The sequence below is a fragment of the Dipodomys merriami genome, unplaced genomic scaffold (assembly GCF_024711535.1).
Source record: "Dipodomys merriami isolate MVZ:Mamm:240054 unplaced genomic scaffold, mDipMer1.0.p SCAF_5, whole genome shotgun sequence".
Taxonomy (NCBI): Eukaryota; Metazoa; Chordata; class Mammalia; order Rodentia; family Heteromyidae; genus Dipodomys; species Dipodomys merriami.
In genome coordinates, this window is record NW_027206068.1 from 68,733,149 (window position 1) to 68,758,334 (window position 25,186).

The following is a 25,186-nucleotide window of genomic DNA, read 5'->3' on the forward strand; positions in this document are numbered from 1 at the left end:
GACAAGAAATGTACTTCACCTTGACAATAACATTAAATTTTTAAAAAGGAAATGATTTAGTACATAATGCTGATTGGCTTTGTGAAATTTTAGATAAAGTCAAGTTATATTATCCATGTCATCAAAAGTCAAGCAAAAACAAAAGCTCACATTCCATTCCACTCTAGACTCTTGGATATCAACGTTTCCAGCTGAGAATGAAACAGCTTGCTTCTTATAACATTCCTCACAGATGTAATCTGGGAGAAATCTCTGGGAGAGACCTTGTAAAGTGCATCTTGTTCAGAAATTCCACTTCCAATACCCTTCATAAGTGGCTACACCCAGAGGTGGGGGGGGGGGGAGCAAAAATCCTAACACATTTCTAGAACAATTCCTCAAAGTCTGCTGCCAAAGATTCAGGCAAAACTTTGCCAAGCAATGAAGAGAACTTTCCCGCTGCTTCTTTGTAATCACAAGAGTGATAAGAATGGCTAACTCAGCACTGAGCACTTAGCCTGGGCCAGGTACTGATATGGGTGCTTTGTATGGTTTACGTCATCTAATTAACCCAATTAACTTTCAGCAAAGGCCGGGCAAATTAAGAAAGGCTTTTATTCACCCAGTGTGGGACCCAAGGCTCCAACTTCTGTCCTATAAAGTAAGAATAACACCCAGTTGCTCGGTGTCAGTGACTCACACCTGTAATGCTAGCTACTCTGGTTGAGATCTGAGGATGCCAAGCCAGCCCAAGCAGAAAAGTCTGTGAGACTCTTATCTCCAATGAACGACCAAAAAGTCTCCAGTGGAGGGACAGCTCAAGTGGTAGAGTACTACCCTTGAAGAAAAAAAAAAAAAAAAAACTAAACTAAGGGACAGTGCCCAGGCCCTAATTAGATACTATGAGAGTACAGGGGAAAAAACCTAGGTAGATAACTTTATCCCTAAGTTTTCCATGGTAATTTCACGGGCACCGTGGGTTGAGTCATCCTTTTGAAAACCATGCAATGAATGAAGGAGACAAACATGGGAAATTCTGAGCTTCTTCCAGATACTGGACGGAAGGGAGGCAGGAGAGCTGTTTGATCTGTTGGTCCCCACAGTCAGTCTCTGCTAAGCCAGCACATCAAAGGAGCCACCACGACGACAGACAGGGTCGGAAGAAAATCCTGCCCGCACTTCAAAGGGCACTGCTCTCCCGGAAGTTGTTCCAGCATCCCTTTCAACAGAGTCAACAACACAGCCCAGGCAGGGCCCGGCAAGGTACAGCCGCGTCCCACCGCCTTCCACGCCGCGATGTGGAACTTTCTGGGGCTCCACACCGTTCACCCAAGAACCAAAACATCACCCTGCAGCCCCGGGCACAGCTGCCTGCCCGCTTCCGTCAGGACAGCGCCCCCCACCGAGTCAGCCACGCAAACACGTCCGGTCCCGAGCAGGTGCCCCCGCCCGGGCCGCGGGAGCCGCTGCGTCCATGGCCGGACCTGCTGGGGGGGGACGGGGGAGGTCACGGCACCAAACCCCCGCCACAAACAGCCCACTCCCCTCCTCGCCGGGGGTGTGCACGGGGGGGGGGGGGCGAGGCCAAGCCGGGACCCCCAGCCCGGCTCCGCCTTCCCGGGGCAGGTGCTGCGAGCCGCGCCTTCGAACCTCTCTCCGCGCCGGGGACCCCGGCGGAGCATCCACCGTCCCGCCCCGCCTCTACGGAGGGGATCGGACAGACCGACTCTGGGGCGGTCCTGGGGTCCCCCTAATTGCCTGGGGGGGGGACGCAGGGCAGTCACGGGACCCTCTGGGGTGGCACTCCTCACCCCGCCCCCTCCCGCTCGGCCTGCGTCCCCCAAGCCCTGCGCGCCCCCACGCCCCACCCCGCGCCCCCCGCCCGCCCCACGCGGAGACGTGCCGCACGTGCGCCGCGCCGTGATTGGCAGCGCCGGCCCCGCCCTCCGCGCGCCCCGCCCCGCCCTCCCCGGCGGCTTGGGGACGGGCGGGAGGGGGGGCAGGGGGGGTGCGGAGCTGCGCGGCGGCGGTGGCGCCGGGTCTCCCCCCACCTCCCACCCTCCCCCCGACGCCTGGGAACAATGACGGCCTACCGAGACGGGGAGGGGTGGCCAGGAGGGGCTCCGACGCTGCAGAGACTTTTAACTGCTGAAAGGGCATTTGCCACGGGGTTCCGGGGTTCCCAGGACGTTCAATCCCGGCATTCTTGGGGGACAGGGGGGGGAGCAGCCCCTCACACACCCCACCCCCGCCCTGCACCCTTCTATCTCCTCGCTGACAGAGGCCTAGCCCCGAGTGATGCTCACCTCCGAGTAGGGGTCCGGGAAGATGCCCACGGAGGGGCTGGGGGGTTCCCAGCGGAGGGGAGGGGCCTGGCCGGGGAGAGACCCCCACGGGGCGGGGGTCTTCGTGAAGACCCAGGGGGTCTTCGTGAGCCTCCTCCACGGTCCCAGCTGCGGAAACCAGGCCAAGTGGTGAGGAATGGCACCCGATGCTTGGATGAAGTCCTGGCCTAGAACCTTCTATGATGAGCTGGTTTCTCGGCAGCCCAGGACAGGTGTACATGGAGGATGGGAGCCCTGCTGTTGATCATGTCTCTGCCAGGCCCATGGTGAAGGAAAAGAGGGTCTCTAGGGCTGGAGGGGGTGGTCACCACAGTACTGTGTCCCCCGTCCTTTTCCCCAATGTCTTGTCATTGTCTTGTCATTGTCTTGTACCTTATCAGGCATGAAGGCCTTTTACATAGGTTATTCTTTCATTCGTGTTATTTTACCCAGGGATCATGGTAATCTACAAGATAGGTGTAACTGGGGTATTTTACCCTGAGGGAAGTGAGACTCTATGAGGCCAAGGTAGTCACGGCTGGGTAGCACTGCCTTGGGACTGGAGTTCAGGTGGCCCAGGCGCCACAGACACACCCAGCCACGGGTCCACATCCCCACCTCAGCCACTGCTCTTTCCTGTCATCCCATCATCGAAACACCACGACTCACCTGTCCCAGAAGAGGAGACTCTGGACTGGCTGGTCTCCAGGAAAGCCAGTGCCAGAGGGGGAAGCAATGAGGGTGAGAGGATGGATGGGAATGCCCACTATACATTTCCTGACCTGCACACACCCAACTCAAGTCCCCTCTGTCTTCTCTCACAGAGATCCTCTGAAGCCATCCCCCTTAGCCACTGCTGTGGTCCCAGCTCAGAGGAAACCAAGATGCACACACCTGTGCATGCATGCCCACCAGGGCACGCATGTGCACACACACACACACACACACACACACAGATACAATGGCACTCATTACTGGGCTGTTACTCCTAGAGGAATTGTCCTTCGGGACTTCTGGTGCAGGTGAAGTATTTGATGAAGTACCTGATGCCTGATGGTTGCCAAGGCAGAATGCACAGCCACGCATGGCCGACTGCATCTTTACTCTGAGACACAGGCTGTGTGCCTTGTGTGTTTGCTTCCTTTCGGATGCAGTCAGGCATCGCTTCCTGATGAGGATCCATCCCGAGGAAGTCATCAGTGGGTGACTTTGTTGTGTGAACATCACAGAATATAGTTACACAAATGAAGACAGCTACATCCCTGGGCAATGTAAGATCTTTTCTTCTTTTCTTTTCTTCTTCTTTTGAGACAGGGTCTTACTGTGCTGCTCAGGCTGGTCTCAAACTCTTGGGCTTAAGTAATCTTCTTGCTTTGGCCTTCCTGATAGCTGGGACTACAGGTATGTACCACTGAGTCTGGCTTAGGCAATATAATGTCTATTTATTTGTTTGTTTTGTGTGTGTGCACATGCATGCCAGCACTGAAGCTTGCACTCAAGGTCAAGGTACACTCCTTTGGCTTTTTTTTTTTTTTTTTTTTGTCAGTTGTGGGGCCTGAACTCAGACTGAACGCTGTCCCTTAGCTCTTCAGCTCAAGGCTAGCCCTCTGCCACTTGAGCCACAGCGCCACTTACAACTTTTTCTGCTTATGTGGTGCTGAAGAATCGAACCCAGAGCCTCATGCATGCAAGGCAAGCACGCTACCACTGAGCCACCTTCAAAGCCTCCTTTGGCTTTTTTAATCAAAGTTGGCACTCTACCACTTGAGCCACAGCTCCACTTTCAGTTTTTTGCTGTCTAATTAGAGGTAAGAGTCTCTCAGATTTGCCTTTTGGGGCTGGCTTCTAACCTTAATCTTCAATCTTCAGATCTCAGTCTCCAGAGTAGCTAAGATTATAAGTACACGCCACCAGCAGCTAGCTAGACAGTATGATCTCATAAGGCCATTGTGATATGTGTGGCCTGTCATTGACCATACCGCCATTGGTGGCACCTGACTGAACATATGCAGATGACCATCTGAGGTTAGAAGTCTAGATAAGTCAAGGCTGAAATTGGAGGCTTGTTGGGAAGCCAAAGAATCTGTCTTTGAAACATCCTGTTAGTGGATTGATGACTTCCTTCACTAGAGCTAAAAGGGAATTCAGACTCTTCCCCTGAGGAATCTTAGGTTGAGTAACCTAAGACCTTAGGGAAACGGGGTTAGAGCACCATGACTGGGCGGGGACTTTCTCAGTTTTCATAAAAATAGAACTAAATAGAAGTAAAAGCAATGGCTTAAGGGCTTGGGGCTGGGGTTATATAGCTCAGTAGTAGAGGGCTTGCCTGGTATATGTGAGTCCCAGGAAGGAAGGAAAAAAGGAAGGAAGGAAGGGAGGTCGGAAGGAAGGAAGGAAAGAAGGAAGGAAGATAGGAATGAAGGAAGGGAGGGAGGGAGGGAGGAAGGGACATCTTACACAATTACATTCCTACAGTGGGTACTATTTGCTTGTTTTTCATTATCACCCCTTGAATTCTAGTGTTTGGCCCTGTACTATAACTAGCAGCTGCATCATGTGGTTACTGAGTCCTGGAAATGGGACTAGGCTGGACTCTGCTGTACCTATGAAACAAACACTGAGCTTCAAAGAGCCAGCCAGGGAAATGTTAATATTAAACATAATACTTTTAATACTGATTACATATTAAAGTATTATTTTGGATCTGTTGGATGAAATGCATAATTAAAATTAACTTCATTTTTTTTGTGTGTGCTTGTCCTAGGGCTGAACTCAGAGTCTGAGTACTAGCCCTGAGCTTCTTTTGCTCAAGGCTAGCACTCTACCACTGTGCCACTTCTGGCTTTTCTAAGTAGTTTATTGACCATCAGAGTCTTAAAGACTTTTCTGCGTAGGCTGGCTTCAAATCACAGTCCTCAGATCTCAGCCTCCTGAGTAGCTAGGAGTCTAGGTGTGAGCTACCAGCACCTGCTAACTTCATTCATTTTAATGTAGGCGGTAGAACATTTTTATCATAGACATGACCTGTAGAGGCCGGGTGGAGGTGTGTGTGTAGGTATGACGTTCATCAGCCTGTGTCCTTGAGCATTGTGTACTTCACTGTTGCAGATAAATAAAAAGTTAAATAACAACAGCTTCCTCTCCTTGGCCACCAAGAGCCTGTCCATTCCTCTGCTTCACCATCCCATGCCATCTTTCCCAAGTCTAGGCTTTCCCAAGCCTAGCCACAGTGCCACTTCCGGTGTTTTCTGTTTATGTGGTACTGAGGAATTGAACCCAATGCATGCTTGGCAAACACTCTACCACTAAGCCACATCCCCAGCCTAAGACTCTTTTTGTGTGTGGGGGGGGGGTACTTGAACTCTGGGCCTGGGCCTGGGCCCTGTCTTCAGCTCGTGGCTAACGCCCTACCACTTGAGCCACAGTGCCACTTCTGGTTTTCTGGTGGTTTATTGGAGATAAGAGTCTCATGGACTTTCCTGCCCAGGATGGCTCTGAACTGCAATTGTCAGATCTCAGCCTCCTGAGTTGCTAGGATTACAAGTGTGAGCCACCAGCACCCTCGCTAGCCTAAGACCCTTATCTCCAATTAACACAAATGTGGCTCAAGTAGTAGAGCACTAGCCTTGAGCTGAAGAGCTCAGGGAGAGTGCCCAGGCCCAGAGTTGAAGCTCCACGACCAAAAAAAAAAAAAAAGAAAGAAAAAGAAAACTCTAGAGTAAGCCAATGCTATTGGGGAATGGAAGCTGCATGGATGATTCACAGGCTTTGGAGAGGCTCTTCCATCAGGACAGAAGTGGGCTAAGAAAGAGTCACAGGTGTTTATCGAGAGCATCGTAGTTGGGGGAAGGGGGTGATGAGCTCATTCCCCTGCCCTGAATTGGAACCAGGGCTCCTCTAAAAGCTTGAGAGCATTCGAATAGAAGAAAATCTTTCCACTCACAGTGGGTGGCCAGTGCATGGAACTCATTATGGCAAGCTGGGGTCAGGCAGGACGTGTGAAGGCTTGGACGGGTTGGTTGGAGCAGACCCTAAGGACTTGGGCGGGGAACGAGGAAGCCTGGGGCCCTGGGCTGTGCCCTTGGTGTCTGCAGGAGGAGAGGGACATCATGTTGTTCACAAAACTGTCCTTTAGGCCCTGAAGGACAGGAGGGAAGAGAGGCTGCCCAACTGACTCCCAATGTGTTTTGCCTTGGACAAGTTACAATCCATTTCTGGGAACTTGGGGATCCACTAAAACAGTAAAATGGGTGTGAAAAGAAGAAACAAATATCTATTCTAAGCTGAGTACCAGTTGCTCACACCTGAAATGCTAGCTACTCAGGAGGCTGAGATCTGAGGATCATAGTTCAAAGCCAGCCCAGGGGCTGGAAATGTGGCTTAGTACCACTAAGTGCTTGCCTAACATGCATGAAGCCCTGGGTTCAATTCCTCAGTACCACATACACAGAAAAAGCTGGAAGCCAGGTGCTGGTGGTTCACACATGTAATCCTAACTGCTCAGGAGGCTGAGATCTGAGGATCACAGTTCAAAGCCAGCCCCGGCAGGAAAGGCTGTGAGACAGTTATCTCCAACTAACCACCAGAAAACCGGAAGTGGTTCAAGTGGTAGAGCATTCATCTTGAGCTGAAGAGCTGAGGGACAGCGCCCAGGCCCAGAGTTCAAGCCTCATGACCTACAGAAAGAAAAAAGAAAACGCTGAAAGTGGCACTATGGCTCCAGTGGTAGAGTGCTAGCCTTGAGCAAAAAGAAGTTCAGGGACAGTGTCAAGGTCCAGAGTTCAAGCCCTAGGACTAGGGGGATGAGGGGAGGGAAGGATGGGGAAGCTAGCTCATGCAAGAAAGTATGTGAGATTCTTGTCTACAATTAACCACCAAAAAGTTGCATGTGGAGCTATGGCTCCAGTGGTAGAGTACCAGCCTTGATTGGAAAAGCTAAGAAACAGTACCCAGGTTCTAAATTCAAGCCCTAGTACACACACACACACACACACACACACACACACACACACACACACACCCCACTGTCTCTTCTGTCCATTGAGACATAACATTGATAGCTAACATCGATTGTGATTATGTATTTGTTAATTTGATCCTCATAACAACCCAGTGATAGATCCTTTTACCTCACCATCCTGTTAGACAAAAGAGAGGCCCAGAAAAGTCACCATTTTTGGGCTGGGACTGGAGTTTGAACTCAAAGCCTCATTTTCTTGCTTAGCTTTTTCACTCAAGGCTATTGCTCTTCACTTCAGGTCTTTTGCTGGTTAATTATCTCTCAGATTTGTCCGTGTGGGCTGTGATCCTTGGACTTCAGCCTCCTGAGAAGCTAGGATTACAGGTGTGAGCCACCAGCACCCAGAAAAGTCACTTTTTCAAGGGCCACAGCTAATAATTATCCCAAGATTCAAATGCAGACCCTGGATGCAGGAGCATATACCCCATTAGACTGGGGTTAGAGATTGTCTAAGGTATTCCCTGTGGACCACCACTCATCTCCACCAACTATGGCTGGAAAGCAACTTAGGTCCATTGTGACTACAGCCATTTTTAACTGTTTTGAAATGGGGCTGGGAAGATGGCTCATTGGTAGAACGCTTGCCTTGCATGGATGAGGCCCTGGGTTCCATTCCTCAGCACCATATAAACAAAAAGAAAAAAGCCGGAAGTGGCGCTGTGGCTCAAGTGGTAGAGCGCTAGCCTTGAGCTGAAGAGCTGAGGGACAGCGCCCAGACCCAGAGTTCAGGCCCCATGACCGGACCCCCCCAAAATGATGGAGTTTTGAACTCGGGGCCTTATACTTGCTAGACTGTTATGATACCAGCTGGAGCCACATTTCCAGCTCTTACTTTTTCACAGGTTATTTTTGGGATAGGATCTCCCTTCCTGCCCTGGCTTGTGCCTGAGCCTCAGTTCACCCACTTTTAGCCTTTCCAGTGTTGTTAACAGACACAGGCCAGCCCCCTCCATCCTCCCTCCATGGAAACAGAGTCTCTGGCTTCTCCTATGTCCAGCCTGGCATCTCCATCTTTCCAATCTCAGCCTCTCCACAGCTTTTTTACATTTATTTATTTATTACATTTATTTATTTATTTATTCCAGTCCTGGGGCTTGAACTCAGGACCTGGGCACTGTCCCCAAGCTTCTTTGGCTCAAGGCTAGCACTCTACCACTTGAGCCACAGCACCATTTCTGGCTTTTTCTGTCTATGTGGTACTGAGGAATCGAAGCCAGGACTTCATGTATGCTAGGCAAGCACTCTACCACTGAGCCACCTTCCCAGCCCTTCCATGGCTATTTTTCAGGAGTAGCCATGATGGTCAGCACTGAGTGGTTAAGACAAATTGAACTAAACCAGGCCTAAAGTCATTTCTCTCTACCCATAGCAACCTACCAACAACACATCCATGGACAACCTACTCTTGCCAGGGCCTGAAGAAAGCATGAGTGACTAAGCATAGACTGGCAGAGCAAAGGAGGCTGGCTGCTTGCACATATGGTACAAAGGCTGCCTGGCTGGGCGCCTCTAGTCTTTGAGTCTGTCCTGGAGGAAACACAATTATTTTCCTGTCACTTAAGGGATTAGTGCTATCTCTAGGTCCCGGGCTGTCCCAGGATCCTATAAATATCATTGCAGAAAGCAACTTCTAAGACTCTTTGGTGGAGAGAGATGTTGGATGTGTGGGAAGAAGAGCTCTGAGTGGAACTGGTGCTGGCACATTGCTGTGTGCTGAGAAACCCTAGGGCAAGGATTGTGTAGCACAGAGAAGAATCTTCATGCAGGCGGGGTCACCAGGTCAGGCTGGGCAGCTTGGGCGGGGTCACCCGGTCAGGCTGGGCAGCTTGGGCACTGAACTTCATGCACTTGGAGGACCACAGGTTGTTGCGAGCTTGCACAAAGGTAAAAGAATGAATCTTTTTTTTTCTTTGCCAGTCCTGGGGCTTGAACTCAGGACCTGGGCTCTGTCCTTGAGCCTCTGTGCGCTAGGCTAGTGCTCTACCACTTGAGCCACAGCGCCACTTCCAGTTTTTGAATGGTTTATTGGAGATGAAGAGTCTCATGGACTTTTCTGCCCAGACTGGCTTCCAACCATGACCCTCAGATCTCAGTCTCTTAAGTAGCTACGGTTACCGGCATGAGCTGCCAGTGCCAGGCCTAAAGGAATGAATCTTGTAGAGCTGTGTCTGACCAGAGAGGAGGACCTGAAGCCCACTTCACCACACCCCCATTCTATTCCATTGCTATCTTTCTATTTCTATCTTTTCTACTGAGGTATAGAGGGATTTAAGGGACCTAGAAATGCCTGGCTTTTCCATCCTGTCCTCCCCGTGCATTTCCTGAGGGACCTGACACATGCAGAGGACAAAGGTGCAAAACAGAATTCAGGCTGGCTTCTGTGCTAGTTGCACCACTGAGGCTGGGAATTCCAGGACCCAGAGAGGACCTGCTTTCCGCTTCCTAGCCTGGCCCCAGGGGGCAGTCAGACCCACACACAGGACAGAATGTCCCCCTCCCATTTCTCAGCCAGAAGTGGGAGAACCAGAAGTGGACCCCACCCAGACACAGCCTTCTTTATCACACCCCACCCCTGGACCAGGCCAGCCAACAACTTCCCTATTTCCACATGAGGAAACTGCAGTGTGTGGTGAACCAGGCTGAGGAACTAAGTGCGGGTCACACAGCAAGTAAGCAGTGGGGCTGGCTTTGGTGGGTGAACCTTGTAGCCTCTGCCCAGGGTTCCCCTTGGGACTGGTGGCTAGCACTCTACCACATGAGCCACAGCATCATTTCTGGCTTTTTCTGTGTATGTGGTACTGAGGAATCGAACCCAGAGCTTCATGCATGCTAGGCAAGCACTCTACCACTAAACCACCTTCCTAGGCCCTGCCTAGGTCAAAGTTAGCCCATGGTCAGGAGCAGCCCACGCTGCTTGAGCCCGAGGAGGGGATGTGGGGCCCCAGCCCCTGCTGCCAGCCAGGGCCACCCTGCTTCACAGCTCCCCTGGGAGGGAGGGCGGGCCCCCTCTGCCTCTCTCAGCTTCTGCCCCTCTGCACACAAATCTACTTCCGGTGGCTTTGGGCATTCCCCTTAGGACATGTGCATATCACACCTTAAGCTGCCCAGGATGGAACCACCAAGACTCCAAAAGGGGAGGCCAGACAACCCAGAGGCCAGCATCAGCAAGAGGTCTCTGGGCCCCTGGCTTTTAGGGAGATGAAGAAGGAGCCCAGGATCCCCAGCAAAGACAGCAGAGGAAAAGCAGTCCTGACTGGAGGCACTCTGAAATTCAGGGTACCAGGACCCCAGCCTCTCCTTCCTCTGTGTCCCGCTTCTATGTAGACTACTAACAAGCCCAAAGAAGTTGATGTGTAGGTTTCATAGAATATATATTAAGAAAGTGAGCCCAGGCACCAGGGATGCATGCTTGTAATCCTAGCTACTCAGGAAATCTGACGATCGAGGGGCTGGGAAGGTAGCTCAGTGGTGAAGTGCTTGCCTTGCATGCATGAAGCCCTGGTTCCATTCCTCAGCACCACATACACAGAAAAAGCCAGAAGTGGTGCCGTGGCTCCAGTGGTAGAGTGCCAGCCTTGAGCCTAGGCCCTGAGTTCAAGCCCCAAGTCAGGTAAAAGAAGTCAGTCTGCAGTAGGGTGACAGTCCACGGGTGAATTCCACAGCACCCTGAGCCCAGCCCCACATCCCTCCTGTCCTTCCTGGGCCATGGTGGCCATTAGGTTCTAGTGCACAGAAGGAGTTCTAGAAGTTTCCTTGTCCACTTGTGACACTCAGATGAAGCCCCAAGTATGCCCAGAGAGCCCCAAATTGAGGCTCAGACACCCCATACTATGGAGGACAGTGGAGGTCTGGAGACCAGAGTTACCATAGGGCCTTTAAACCTCTGCCTAGAGGAGAGCTTGTGTGTGTGTGCACGTTGGGAGGCGGGGGGGGGGGGGGGATGGTGTAGGTGAGCGTGCATGTATATACTATATTCAGTTTGTGTGTGAAATGTGTGGCGTGTGTGTGGCATGGGTGTTTGTGTTAGGTGTGTGTCTGTCGCACATCTGGCATGGGTTTATGTCACCCACTTGTTCACTGGCATGGATGATAGACAGATCTCACTCCATTTGATTTTAGTCACCCAGTGGGGCTCCTCCAGCTCATCCCCAGGGAAAGGAAAACAGCTTTCTGGGGACTGAGGAGGCCAGCCCCCGCCCCTGGCTCCCAGAAGTCCAGGCGGCCCTGGAGACAGCTCTTATCAGCTGCCATCCGTTTCCTGTTGTTCAGTGGCCTGGGACCTGGGCTGCGGGACATCTGCTTCTGTTTATTCTTCTCCTTATCTTAATGGGTCCCCCTTATGGCTCCCAGTAGTACGGCTTACCTCCACTGCCCTGGGAGGAAGAAGGGGAGAGGACAAGCCAGGGGCCTGGGGTCTGGAACGAGAAGGGCAGGAAGACTGCTTCCTTGGCAGCCTGGCTTCACTGGACCCTGAGGTCAAAGTGGAGAAGGGAAAAAAGAGTCAAGAGCAAAAGACTCTCCGAAGAACAGAGGGAGGAAACCCTAGTTACAGGGGTGACCAAAGTGCTAAGAGAAATACAATTGCTTGTCCATTTAGGGCCACACCTAGGTCATTAACCACAACTGGAAGTTTCTGCTGGGAGGAGCAGGCTTTCTCCCTCTAGGAGATAATGGCCACTTACCCTTGAACCTTGGAGCAGTCTGGAAGGTTCCTGCTCATGTGGGACCTCCATGAACCCACAGGCTCCTTTCTCCAGACAGTCACAGCCCTGCCCTGAAACCTGCCTCCCTTCCCCTCCTCCCCCTGCAGCTGGGACAAACAATCAAGCTGGGCTGTAGAGTGAAAGCAGCTCTCTCCTTGGTATCTCTCATCTTCTTGGTACGTAGGTGGTACTAGGGTTTGAACTCAGGGCCTTGTGCTTGCTAGGAAGGCATCTGCTCTACTCCTTAAGCCCCCAGCCATTTTTGCTTTCTTGTTTTACAGACAGGATCTTTTGCTTTGGACCAGACTGGTTTCAGACTGTGATTCTCCTACCACTGCCCGCCATGTAGCGGGGAGTGCAGGTATAATGTCCATATCTAGCCCAATACTTATCCTGCTATTGTATGGGTTATTTTTTTAACTGCACATATCAGGGCTGGGAAGGTGGCTTAATGGTAGAGTGCTTGCCTTGCATGCATGGAGCCCTGGGTTCCATTCCTCAGCACCACATCAACAGAAAAAGCCAGAAGTGGTGCTGTGGCTCAAGTGGTAGAGTGCTAGCCTTAAGCAAAAGAAACTAAGGGACAGTGCCCAGGTCCTGAGTTTGAACCCCAGGACTGGCAAAGAACAAACAAACAAAAAACCTTCCTAAGGATTTTGCTTTATTTATGTAGCCAAATTTGCAATATAGTCTTGTGGTTCCAAGCTATCTTTGGTGTCAGAATGATGTAAATTCCTATTTTAACTTCTCCCAGTGCTAGCTAAGTGGCCCTGTGCAACTGACTGAACTTCACGCCCTGATTCTTACTTGAAAAGAAATGGGGCAAAGTAAGATGACCTACTGCAAAGAATTAGTATGTGAATTAAATGCAGTAGTTTATGGAAAAGACTATAGTACCTGGCACACAGCACTTGGTACACATTAGCTATTAAGCATGTGCGTGTGTGCGCGCACACACACACATACATACACACACACACACACACACACACACACACACACATATTGTTTGTTTTGTTGATCATGGGGCTTGAACTCTGGGCCTGGGAGCTGTCCCTCAGCTCTTCAGCTCAAGGTGAGCACTCTACCACCTGAGCCACAGCACCACTTCCAGTTTCCTGGTGGTTAATTGGAAATCAGAGTCTCGTGGACTTTCCTGCCTGGGCTGGCTTTGAACTATGATCCTTAGAACTCAGCCTCCTGAGTAGCTAGAATTATAGGTGTGAGCCTCCAGTGCCAGCTTCTATTAAGCATATTTTAAATGAGGTCAGCAAGAAGTTCCTGAGCTAAAAACTGATCAGGATTCCTACCCCTTGGAGAAATGCTGGTCCCCAATTTGAGGCAGGGTCAGTGAAACCCAGATATCAACTAGTGCCAGAAGGAAACGAACCAGCTGGGGCGGGGGGGAGGGGAGAGACAGATAGAGAGAGAGAGAGAGAGAGAGAGAGAGAGAGAGAGAGAGAGAGAGAGAGAGAGAGAGAGTGTTGGTACTGGGGCTTGAACTCAGGGCCTTTCACTCTCCTGTAGCTTTTTTGCTCGAAGCTGGCACTCTGAAGCCACAGCTCCACTTCAGGCTTTTTGGTAGTTAACTGGAAATAAGAATTCCACAGACTTTTCTACCCAGGCTGCCTTTGAACTGAGATCCTCCCATCTCACCCACCTGAGTAGCTAGGACTACAGATGTGAGCCACCTTGCCAAGTACAAACTCTCTTTTCAAGTAGGCCTGGAACTTTGGACTCCATTTTGCCCTTGGCTTTCTTATCCCAGCATCAACAGAAGTTCAGGCTATGTACAGGGATCTCTCTAGATATGTCATCGAGTTCTTTATACCATGCACCCCACCCTTGATATCTAAGACCTTAACCTAACTTTAGCAAGAACTCAGTTTTTCAAGTATGTTCCTGCCTTTTATGTCTACTGATAGTCGTTTTGCAACTATAGACTCCTTTATCCTGCCCTTTGGCTATAAATCCTCCTTTGTTCTTGGTTTGTGAGATTTTTTTTCCTCTCTCTGGTGCTTGGGTTTGTTTGTTTTTTGTTTTGGGGTTTTTTTTTTTTTTTGGTCAGTCGTGGGGCCTGAACTCTGGGCCTGGGCACTGTCCCCCAGCTCTTTAGCTCAAGGCAAGCGCTCTACCACTTGAGCCACAGCATCACTTCCAGCTTTTTTCTGCTTATGTGGTATTGAGGAATCGAACCCAGGGCCTCATGCATGCAAGGCAAACACTCTACCACTGAGCCAACTTCCCAGCCTGGTGCTTGGGTTTGAACTCAGGACTTTGAGCTTGCTAGATACTCTACCACCTGAGCCACACCCCCAACTCTCAGAAAGATATAATTAAATGGATGTCCCATACTTCAATTCTATATCATAAAGGAAAACATCTATAAAAGGTGTTTGGGAAGTAACCAGGCTCATACCTATAATCCTAGCTACTCACTTCCTCCAGCTTGGTCATTCCTTAGTTTATAACCACAGGGGTTCCAATCTGCCCTCATAGTTACAAGACCTTCCCTAGTGTCTCCATGTCTTCAAATCTCCCCTCTTACAAGGACACCAGTCATTGGACACAGGGCCCACCCTAATCCAATATAGACTCAATTAGATGGGTTTTTGGTAGTGAATTGGAGATAAGAATCTCACAGACCTTCCTCCTGGGTTGGCTTTGAACTAGGCTCCTCAGATCTCTGTCTCCTGAGTAGCTAGGATTACAGATATGAGCCATCCACACCTAGCCAAAAATATGCATTTTAATAAGTATTCCCATCCTTAATAAGCATTTTAATGCTCTATTAAGGTTAATTAGTACTGACTAGTGTTAAAAACCCACACAGAGTCCTGTGCCATACCTAAGATTTCCTTATATCACTGGTCTAGTTGTTGACTTGATTAGCATAATGTAAATGCTCAAGAAATAGCATGTTTAAATTAAAAGAGAATTCTTTTCCTCTGGCAACAAAAATAACTATGATGTATTGGTAGGAAAATGACCAAGACAAAGCCAGATACCAGTGGCTCATGCCTGGAATCCTAGCTACTCAGGAGGCTGAGATCTGAGGATCACCATTGGAGGGCAGCCTGGCAGGAAAATGCTTGAGACTTCTATCTCCAATCAGCCACACAAGAAAAGCTGGAAATGTAGCTGTGGCTCAAGTGATAGAGCTCCAATCGTGAGGGGAAGGGAAATTAAAAAACAGTGACTGTGCCTTGAATTCACTCCCCAGTACCTACAGAGAGAAAGACAGAGACAAAGACAGACAGAGAGACAGAGAGAGGTCAGGCAAAGAAAGTGAGGCCCAGAGCCTCATGACAAGCCTGTTCAGGTGGTCAAGCTTGTGCCCATGGCGAACACTGCAGAGCCTTATCCTATTCTTCTATGAAAGCAGGCTACTAAAGGGCAGGAGCTCACTGCTCAGCCCTTAACTCAGCGTGGGGCCCAAACAGATTTCCAAGCCCTCTGTCTTCTCAGGCTCTGAAACAGTGGGACAGGCCACAGGGAAGTGGCTACTAAGATCTTGAGATTTCTTTAATGATGGCTTTTCCTTTTGAAGGAAGAGTGTGTTCTTTTTGTTTTTAAGATACTTACTATATAGCCTCAAACTCAAGATCCTTCCGTGATGGCGTCTCAAATGCTGGGATTACAGGCATGCACCCCCACACCTGGCATGATGTACTTTTTAAAAATTGCATTTGAGAAATTTTTAGGTTCTTCCAAAAATAATGTCACTCTCAGTCACTTATCCCAATATGCTTTCTTGAGTGGGAGAATCGGGGATGAAGGCTCAGCGTGAGGAGGAGTTATGCAAGCCCTGGGCCCACTGCAAGCCCTGGGCCCGCTCCAGACAGGGGTGAGCCACCTGCAGAGGGCAGGGGGGGGGGAGATCGCTCCCCCACAGTGCCCGGAGCATCTCCATTATTTCTGTGTTTAAAGACTACATTAAATCTTTTAAGGAAAAGGCCTCTCCTAGTTTCTGACACCGAGCAAGCACTCCACGGGTAACGGCCCCTTAGGTTAACCTCCCCCACAATTCAAAAACAGTCTCATGCAGCCAAGTGCCAGTGGCTCACACCTGAAATCCTAGTTACTCAGGAGGCAGAGATCTGAGACCACCCAGGTAGAAAGTCCTCAGGAGACTCTCTTTACTTTTTCTTTTCTTTTCTTTTTTTTGTTGGCCGTGGGGCTGAACTCTAGGCCTGGGCGCTGTCCCTCAGCTCTTCAGCTCAAGGCTAGTACTCTACTACTTGAGCCACAGTGCCACTTCCAGCTTTTTCTGTTTAGGTGGGTACTGAAGAATCAAACCCAGGGCCTCATGCATGCAAGACAAGCACTCTACCACTGAGCCACCTTCCCCCACTCCCCCCATGAGACTCTTATCTCCAATTAACCACTCAAAAAACAGAAGTGGTGCTGTGGCTCAATTGGTAGAGCACTGGCCTTGAGCACAAAGACACCTAGGAACAGTGTCCAGGCCCTGAGTTCAGGCCCCTCTACTGACAAAAAGAAAAAAACTAGTCTCATTTAACTACTAGGATTTTGGAGGGTTATTTTGTTTTTGGTACTGATACTGAGGCTTGAACACGTGGCATTGCCTTTTTCCCATCAAGATTGACATGCTACCACTTGAGTCACACCTCTACTTTTAGCCTTTTAGTGATTTATTGGAGATAAAGAGTTTCTTGGATTTAGCCAGGCAGCGGTGGCTCAAACTTGTAAGATCTGAGCATTGTGGTTCAAAGCCAGCCTGGGCAGGAAAGTCTGGGAGACTCTGATCTCCAATTAACCACCAGAAAACCAGAAGTGGCTCTGTGGCTTAAGTGGTAGAGTACTAGCCTTTAGCTGAAGAGCTCAGGGACAGCGCCCAGGCCCAGAGTTCAAGCCCCAACTCAAAAAAGTTTCTTGTATTTATCTGCTGCACTGGCTGGCTCTCAGATCTCACCCTCCTGCATAGCTAAGATTAGAGGTGTGAGCCACCAGCAACCAGCCTTCAATTATTGTTTCTATCAAGTATGTGTTCATTATTTTAAAAACTTTTTTTTTTTTTTTTTTTTGCCAGTCCTGGGGCTTGAACTCAGGGCCTGGGCGCTGTTCTTGAGTTTTTGTGCTCATGGCTAGAGCTCTCCCACTTGCACCACAGCTCCACTCTTGGCTTTTTTTAATTTTTATTTTACTTTTTTGGTAGTTAAATAGAGATCGTTGTTAAACTAATCCCCTGTCCTTGTCTATGATTCACTCCATCATCCTTTCCTGGAAGCTTTTGAATCTCCTTATTCATTATTCTGAAATGTCATAATTTTGTCCCTTGAGATTTCTTGAGATTCTTTGTCCCTTGAGATTCATTAAGTCACTTAGATACAAGCTCTTCCTTTCAAGCTAAAAATACCTGGGCTTCCTTTAAAGCATGTTTGCTTATATTATTGTGACTTTTTACAATACAACTTCCTGCTTTCCTTTTTCTGTCATCTCGTGATGGAAATCTCATTGCTCAACTGCCAAACTTCCTAAACTTATTCTCTGATATTCTCCTCCATTTTGATCCCTCCCTGCCCCCTGTCCCCCAACTCCCTGCTTCTGCTTTTGGGGATTTTTTTCCCCCTCAGCTTTTATCTTCTGACTTTCTCTTAAATTTTTAGCTTCAGTTATCACAGTTCAATCTTCCAAGAGTTATTTTTCAATCCTTGAATGTTCATTTAAAAAGCAATAGTCTTGTTGGATACTGGTGGCTTATGCTTGTAATCCTAGCTACTTGGGAGGCTGAGGTTGGAGGATCGTAGTTCAAGACTGGCCCCGGTAGAAAAGTTTGTGAGACAACCCCCCCCTTCTCAACCCATAGCTAAGCACAGTGGGACTTGCCTGTCATCCAGCTATGATTGGGAGGACCTCTCTTCCAGGTCAGCCTGGGCAGAAAAGTCCTTGAGTCTCCATTTCAACAAAAAGAAGCTGAGGGGTAGAGCAGGGGCTCATTCCTAGCAACTACAGGAAGCCTGAAATATGTTGATCTCCTTCCAAGTGGGTGCATAGGCAGAAAATGAGACCCTAGCTCAGAAATAACTAGCAAAAGGGGGGCTGGAGGCATGACTCAGCAGTAGAGCTCCTTCCTAGCAGGAAAGCCTGAGTTCAAACCCAAGTACCACATGCAAAAAAAAACTAGTGGCCTTGGACATGTTGATACACCATACAGGTTCACATTCTCGAGGCCAGGCTGAGCATTTGGTTCCTTGTTTTTTTTCTCTCTTTTTTTTCTCTGTGTGTGTGTGAGAGAGAGAGAGAGACAGAGACAGACAGAGACAGACAGACAGACAGACCTGGGCTTGAACTCAGGCTCTCTCCAATACCTCTTTGTTTAAGTCTGATGCTGTACCACTTAAACCACATCTCTACTTCTGGCTTTTGCTCTTTAGTTAGAATTGCTTGGTTATGTCTGCTTTGGCTGGTTTGGAACTTTAGCCCTCAGATCTTAGCCTCCTGAGGAGCTAGGATAAGGCATGAGCAACCAGCATCCAATTAATTTACAACTTTTTTTTTGCTAGTCCTGGGGCTTGAACCCAGGGCCTTGTCCTTGTCCCTGAGCCTCTCTGTGCTCAAGGCTAGCACTCTACCTCTTGAGCCACAGCGCCACTTCCAGCTTTTTCTGTGTATGTGATACTAAGGAATCAAACCCAGGACTTTATGCATGCTAGGTAAGCACTCTACCACTAAGCTACATTCCCAACCCTAATTCACATCATTTAAGACCAATTTCCAAGAAGGTTTTGGGCCTACCTGGTCAGTTCTGTATTCTCATTCTAAGAATAATTGTGTGACTACCATGTGTGGACCGGGTACAAGTATCTCAAACCCAAGTCCCAGTCTTGTTCCTTCTGAGGAAGTGTCAGAGCCCACAAACAGGAGGTGCCCTGCCTCTGCTTTGCTCCCCCAAGAAGCAAACAGGAAGGTCCCTGAGGGCTGTGGTCGTGGAGCGCTGGCCCCGCCCCTCATTTCTTCAGACTTCACTGAGAATTGATGCATTGCATTGCAACATCACACTTAGCCGGCTGCCTTGGCACAAGGAAGGGCTTGGCCGTGGTGTGAGGTCTGTGGTCTGCAAGCTCCATCTGGGTCAGCACATTCAGCTCCGCCATGTGGTTCCAAGTCCAGCTTCCACCCCCTTCAGGGCTGCCTGATTTCACCCTCTGGCCAGTGGCTTTTCTGGTGCCTGGGAAACAAGACTCCTCTGTGGGTGATTAAGGCAGAATACTTCAGGCAAAGCCACTGGATGACACATGTCCCAACCCAGAATGTCACAGTCTTTATTCTCTACCAGGGTTCCCATTATTCAAGGATAACAGTATTGCAGTCTTGTAGCTATTGAGGTTTAGGGTGTGTGTGTGTGTGTGTGTGTGTGTGTGTGTGTACTAAGGGGCAAGGTGGAGACATGTTTGATTTGTTGCTCAATTTCACCCACACTGATGTTTCTCTTCTGCTATGTGTTAACCCCAACATGAGCCAACCCTCTTTCTTGACTCCCTTTCCTGGAAGTTGGTAAGGATGAATGGTTACACAACAGCCAGCTAACTGGTCTACCTAGACAGGAACTTACAGAGAGAAATATCTCCAACAAGCAGGCTCAGTTCGGATTTATAGTGCACAAAGCCCTCAGAGGCAAATCAAGTTTGAAATTTAAAGCCAACTCAGCAACTGTTTACTGGAAGACTTGCTGCTCTCTGAAGCTCTAGGATTCAAACATGACAACCAGAGTCCCTGCCTTTCAACTCCCCTAATGATGGTGGATGGCCACCGTCTAGTGGATGATTGCCTTTTTTTACCATCTCCAACCATTTGCCTGACTTTGGGTCATAGTACCTGGAGGTTTCATCTCAGTTGTGGGCTTTCAGTAAAGCTGGTTCTAGAGAGACGTGTAGACTCATGCGTAGCCACAGCAAATGGTGTGGAAATGGACATGTGAACTGTGCCTGGGGGTTTGCCTGATGTTCATGACGGGTACTAGAGATTCTTTTGCTAGGATGGCTACCAATGATTACTTCAGTCAGGTGGGTTTTCTGTAATTTGCCCCTGTGAAAGCTCTTTGGAGAAGGTTATAAAACATCTTTCCAAGTTTTCCATTCGCTCAGAACTTCTGAATATGACCACTTTGAAAGTATGGGTAGCTGGGTGCCTGTGGCTCATTCCTGTCATCCTAGCTACTCAGGAGGCTGAGATCTGAGGATCAAGGTTCAAAGCCAGCTTGGGCAGGAAAGGCCATGAGACTCTTATCTCCAATTAACCACTAGAAAACCAGAAGTGGCACTGTGGCTCAAGTGGTAGAGTGCTTGCTTTGAGCTGAAGAGCTGAGGGACAACGCTCAGGCCCAGAGTTCAAGCCCCATGACCGATTTAAAAAAAAAAAAAAAAGAAAGTATGGGTATTTGCATATTTAATTAATTAAGGATCCTGGGATGGAATCAATGAGATTATAGGATGACCCCTAAATCTAACAACTAGTGTCCTTACACGAAGACACAGGGAACATAAAGATACAGAGCAAAAGACCACAGGAGGAGAGAGGTTGGAGTAGTGCTACCACAAGCCAAGGTATGCTGGGCCCACCAGAAGGTCGAAGAGAGGGAAGGAAGGACAGAGGAGTTGTGATCTCTGACACCTTCAATGCCTCCAAAATTGTAAGAGAAAATGTCACGTCTCCAGCCACCTGGTTTATAGAACTTCTTTGTGGCAGCCCTAGGAAACGAATACACCCTAATACATTCAACCCAGTTACTCATGCCTCATATATATTTGAAGACATCTTACAATGAAATCCCGACATATTCCATCTCTACGTGGAGAATGTAGACATGTGGGAGTGGGGACATTATGAAGCCTGACGTACCATGTGTCCCAGCCATCAATGGGGTCCTGGCAAGCCCTGCAGAAATGATGTTATTCACTCTCTGCGTGCCCTTTTCTAGACCTCTTCCAGGTAATTCTCCCCTCTCCCCTCCCATGGATTTCTTTTTTTTTTTTTTTTTTTACACTGACAGATGGTCTGTTATAGCACAACTCATCTATTTCAAATGGACAGAATTAGTATCATGTACAGTGTCTTAGGATGAACTGCCTCGAATGGGAGCTTCCTTTCCAGTACTTGAAGGTCTACAGACAGATCTAGAAACTGACTACTGTGGAGGATGGAGGCCCGGAAATCAAGGGGCGGGGCTTTCAATTACTTGATGTAACACTGTCCTTCCAGCGGCTGGGGGAGTTACATGTTTTCTTTTTTTTTTTTTTTTTTTTTTTTGTCGGTCGTGGGGCTTGAACTCTGGGCCTGGGGGCTGTCCCTCAGCTCTTCAGCTCAAGGCGAGCGCTCTACCACTTGAGCTACAGCGCCACTTCCGGTTTTCTGGTGGTTTATTGGAGATAGGAGTCTCACGGTCTCTCCTGCCCGGGCTGGCTTTGAACCGCGATCCTCAGATCTCAGCCTCCTGAGTAGCTAGGATTACAGGCGTGAGCCACCAGCGCCCGGCTCATGTTTTCTTTAGACATCATCAGGCGCTGGAGCTCTTGCAGGACGACTTTGATGCTATAGGAGTTCTGCCACTTTGCTAGCACGGATATGGCTCTTGGGTCCACCACTCCATTAGAACTATTAACTCCGTTCATATTAGTTTTTGTTACAAATATTACAAAGGGTGGCGCTTCTGGGTACTTAGGTCCACATTCTATTTTAAGTCTGTATATTCGGTTTTCATAAATTGTTCCTGGAGGCCCAATTATCATCCCTGTCCATCTAGTAAGGGTCATGTCTTCGTCATCTCCCAGACCTCAGCTAACTGTGCCATCTCCTACTCCCTTCTGGCCTTCTTTGCGTTCTTCCAACAGGCGGAAATTGCAAGGGACTTTTACTCCCGAGCCTGTGGTGGCTGCCATCTTGCGTCACCATGGATTTCTTTTGACAGCAAGTACAAGATCTTTGTTTGATGCAGGTAGAAAATATTTCCCCTGCCAGGCGCTGGTGGCTCACACCTGTAATCCTAGCTACTCAGGAGGCTGAGATCTGAGGATCGAGGTTCAAAGCCAGTCCGGGCAGGAGAGACCATGAGACTCCTATCTCCAACAAACCACCACAAAACCGGAAGCAGCACTATAGCTCAAGTGGTAGAGTGCTCGCCTTGAGCTGAAGAGCTGAGGGACAGCGCCCAGGCCCAGAGTTCAAGCCCCATGGCCGACCCCCCCCAAAAAAAAAAGAAAGAAAATATTTCCCCCAATTTTCTTTCAGTCATGGGGTTTGAACTCTGGGCCTGGACGCTGTCCCTGAGCTCTTGAACCACAGCACCACTTCCAGTTTTCTGGAGATAAGAGTCTCACAGACTTTCCTACCTAGATGGTTTTGAATCATAGCCCCTCCTGAGTAGCTAGGATTATGGGCGTGAGCCACCAGCGCCCAGCTAGATTTTTTTTTTTTTTTTTTTTTTGCCAGTTCTGGGGCTTGAACTCAGGGCCTGGGCACTGTCCCTGAGCTTCTTTTTGCTCAAAGCTAACACTCTACCACTTGAGCCACAGCACCACTTCTGGCTTTTCTGTGTATGTGGTACTGAGGAATCAATCAAACCCAGGGCTTCATGCATGCTAGGTAAGCACTCTTCCACTAAGCCACCTTCCCAGCCCTGATCACAGATTTTTTTTTTTTTTCCGCTAGTGCATGGCTTTGAGTTCAGGCTGTGTGTATTACACAATCATCTGGTGTTCTACCATTTAAGCTATGCTTCCAGTCCAACTTTTTGCTGGCTAATTGGAGATGGACTTTTCTGCCTAAGCTCTTTTTGAACCATGATCCTCCAGATCTCAACTTCCTGAGTAGCTAGGGTGACAAGCGTGAGCTACCAGTGCCCAGCCACGGACCTGTATGACAGATTTTTTTTTTCTGAAGTTGCTGTTTCCTCTGAAATAGCAGATCATTCTGTGAGGCAGTTTCACACCATGAAAGTGCCCTGCACATATCTCAGCTACATTCCCCTGCTGGCTTTGGTACCCTTGACACTTGCCTGAATCATTTCTTTCATTGGTTGTCTTCCCAGGACCTAAACTTAAGAAAATGTATCATTCACAAGGTTATAGCATATGAATATATTAACACATATAGTGCTTGTATAGACTAAGATGAAGCTAAATTCCCTGCCCTGAGAAGACGTCTTTTCTACAAAATCGAATTTAACTCTCAGGCTGTGGAGACCGGGCAAACACCAGTAGAACATTTTGTTATCTGTAGCTGAGCTAAAAAGTGAAGATCAGAACCATTTGGGGGCAGGGAAGTGCCAAGGCGAAGTCAAAGGAAGTAAATCTGAACTAGGAGCAGGAAAAGCTGAAGGAAGTACTTACTACACAGATGCTTGCAGAGGGAAGGGTGGGGCAGGGGACAGAAAAACCCTGTGGCGACCTAGCAGAAGGGGGACAATTCTAGAAATAAGCCTCAAGGCTGGGCTTCTCTGTTCCCACAAATGCTTGTTGGAAGGGAGGAGGGATCCTATGGGCTGGGTTTATTAGGAGTAGTAGAATCAAATGAAGCTTGAGGGTTGGTTGCAGGGACTGGTGCAAGTTAGGTTGAAGTCACATCAAGCTCCACCCTAGCAAAGGGTGAGTGGGGAGAGAAGGGCTTCTAGAGGTTAGGGAAGGTCACTACCTCACACACTTGGCAAGAAGGGACAGGAGAGGCCAGGCACTGGTAGTTCCTGCTTGTCACTCTAACTCCTCAGGAGGCTGAGATCGGAGGATCACTATTAGAAGGCAGCTTAGATAGACAAATCTCACATACTCTCAGCTCCAATTAACCAACAAACAAAATCAGGAAGTGGAAGTGCAGCTTAAATGGTAGAGCCTCAGCCTGGAGCAAAAGCAGCTGAGCACCATGGCTCTAGCCTGTAATCCTAGAAACTCAGGAAGCTGAGATCTTAGGCTGGCGGTTCAAAGCCAGGCAGGGGAGGAAAGTCTATGAGATTCTTATTTCCAATTAATTATCAAAAAGTTAAACAAGAGGGTGAGAGCCTGAGTTCAAGTCCCTAGTATCAGTACAAGGAAGGAAGGAAGGAAGGAAGGAAGGAAGGAAGGAAGGAAGGAAGGAAGGAAGGAAGGAAGGAAGGAAGGAAGGAAGGAAGGAAGGAAGGAAGAGAGGGAGGGAGGGTATAACGTGGGGTATCTGGAAATGATGGCTTCCATGGGCAGGCCCACAGGGAGTGGGGCTCTTACTGGGTCTCCCTGCTTCTGCCTCCCTCCATACCTTCCCACATCTACACCCCAAGCTGCAGCCTGCGCATGCTCCAGACTCTGCCCCGCCCCCTTACTGCTGCCGAGGGAATCCTGCGGCTCGCTACCTCCCCAAGCCAGCACCTGGGAGACATTAGTGGCACTGGCAACCCACAGGGCTCGCTGTGCACTTCCTCTCCAGCAAGATTTGGAAGAGACAGCGAATGAGATCAGTTTCAGCTCTCTCCCCAGAGAACCTGTAAAACTGACAGAGAAGCGGCCATGTATCACTGCCCTGGGGTTTCCTGCTTTGAATCTGACCTGTTCTTGGCTCTTGGCACACTCTTGTTTCAGCTCATTGAAAGACTAGGACAGACTTAACCCTCTCCCTTGCCCCCCCCCCCCGCCATCTTTCCATCTCAATGTGGGGACCCAGGGGCAGGACTTGGGCTCCTGCAGGGCAAGCACTATTCAGTCCCCGCCTGTCCCCATCCTCGTGGTCTCTTTTGTCCTCTTCCTCTTGTCCTAGGGAACGTGAGACAAAACAGAGAGCAGCTGGGCACTGTGGCTCATGTCTGAAATCCTAGAAACTGGGGAGGCTGAGATCTAAGGACCACAATGCAAGGCCAGCCTGAGGAGGAAAGTCCATGAGATCCTTATCTCCAGCTAACCATCAAAAAGCGGAAAGTAGAGCTGTGGGCTCAAGTAGTAGAGTGCAGTGCTAGCTTGGGGATAGCGCCCAGGCCCTGAGTTCAAGGCTCAGCACTGACCAAAAAAAAAGGAAGGAAGGAAGGAAGGAAAGAAGGAAGGAAAGAGAAAAGGGATTGGCTCTCCGGGGTGGGGATACTGAAAAGGGAAAAAACAACAACAAAAATAAAACCCTAAACAATTTTAAAAGAAGAAGATGCTGTTTACATTATAGTTCTGCAAGGAGAGTTACTTTACACGAGG

The 25,186-nt window shown here is 49.1% G+C and overlaps 1 long non-coding RNA gene across 1 annotated transcript; it reads left to right on the forward strand.

The window, feature by feature from the left end:
• The first annotated feature begins 9,952 nt into the window (after window positions 1–9,952).
• On the forward strand, window positions 9,953–24,785 carry LOC138810146 (uncharacterized). The gene is made up of 3 exons (XR_011367043.1): window positions 9,953–9,992; window positions 12,308–12,387; window positions 24,765–24,785. It is a non-coding gene; the product is annotated as an uncharacterized lncRNA (long non-coding RNA).
• The last annotated feature ends 401 nt before the right edge of the window (window positions 24,786–25,186 follow it).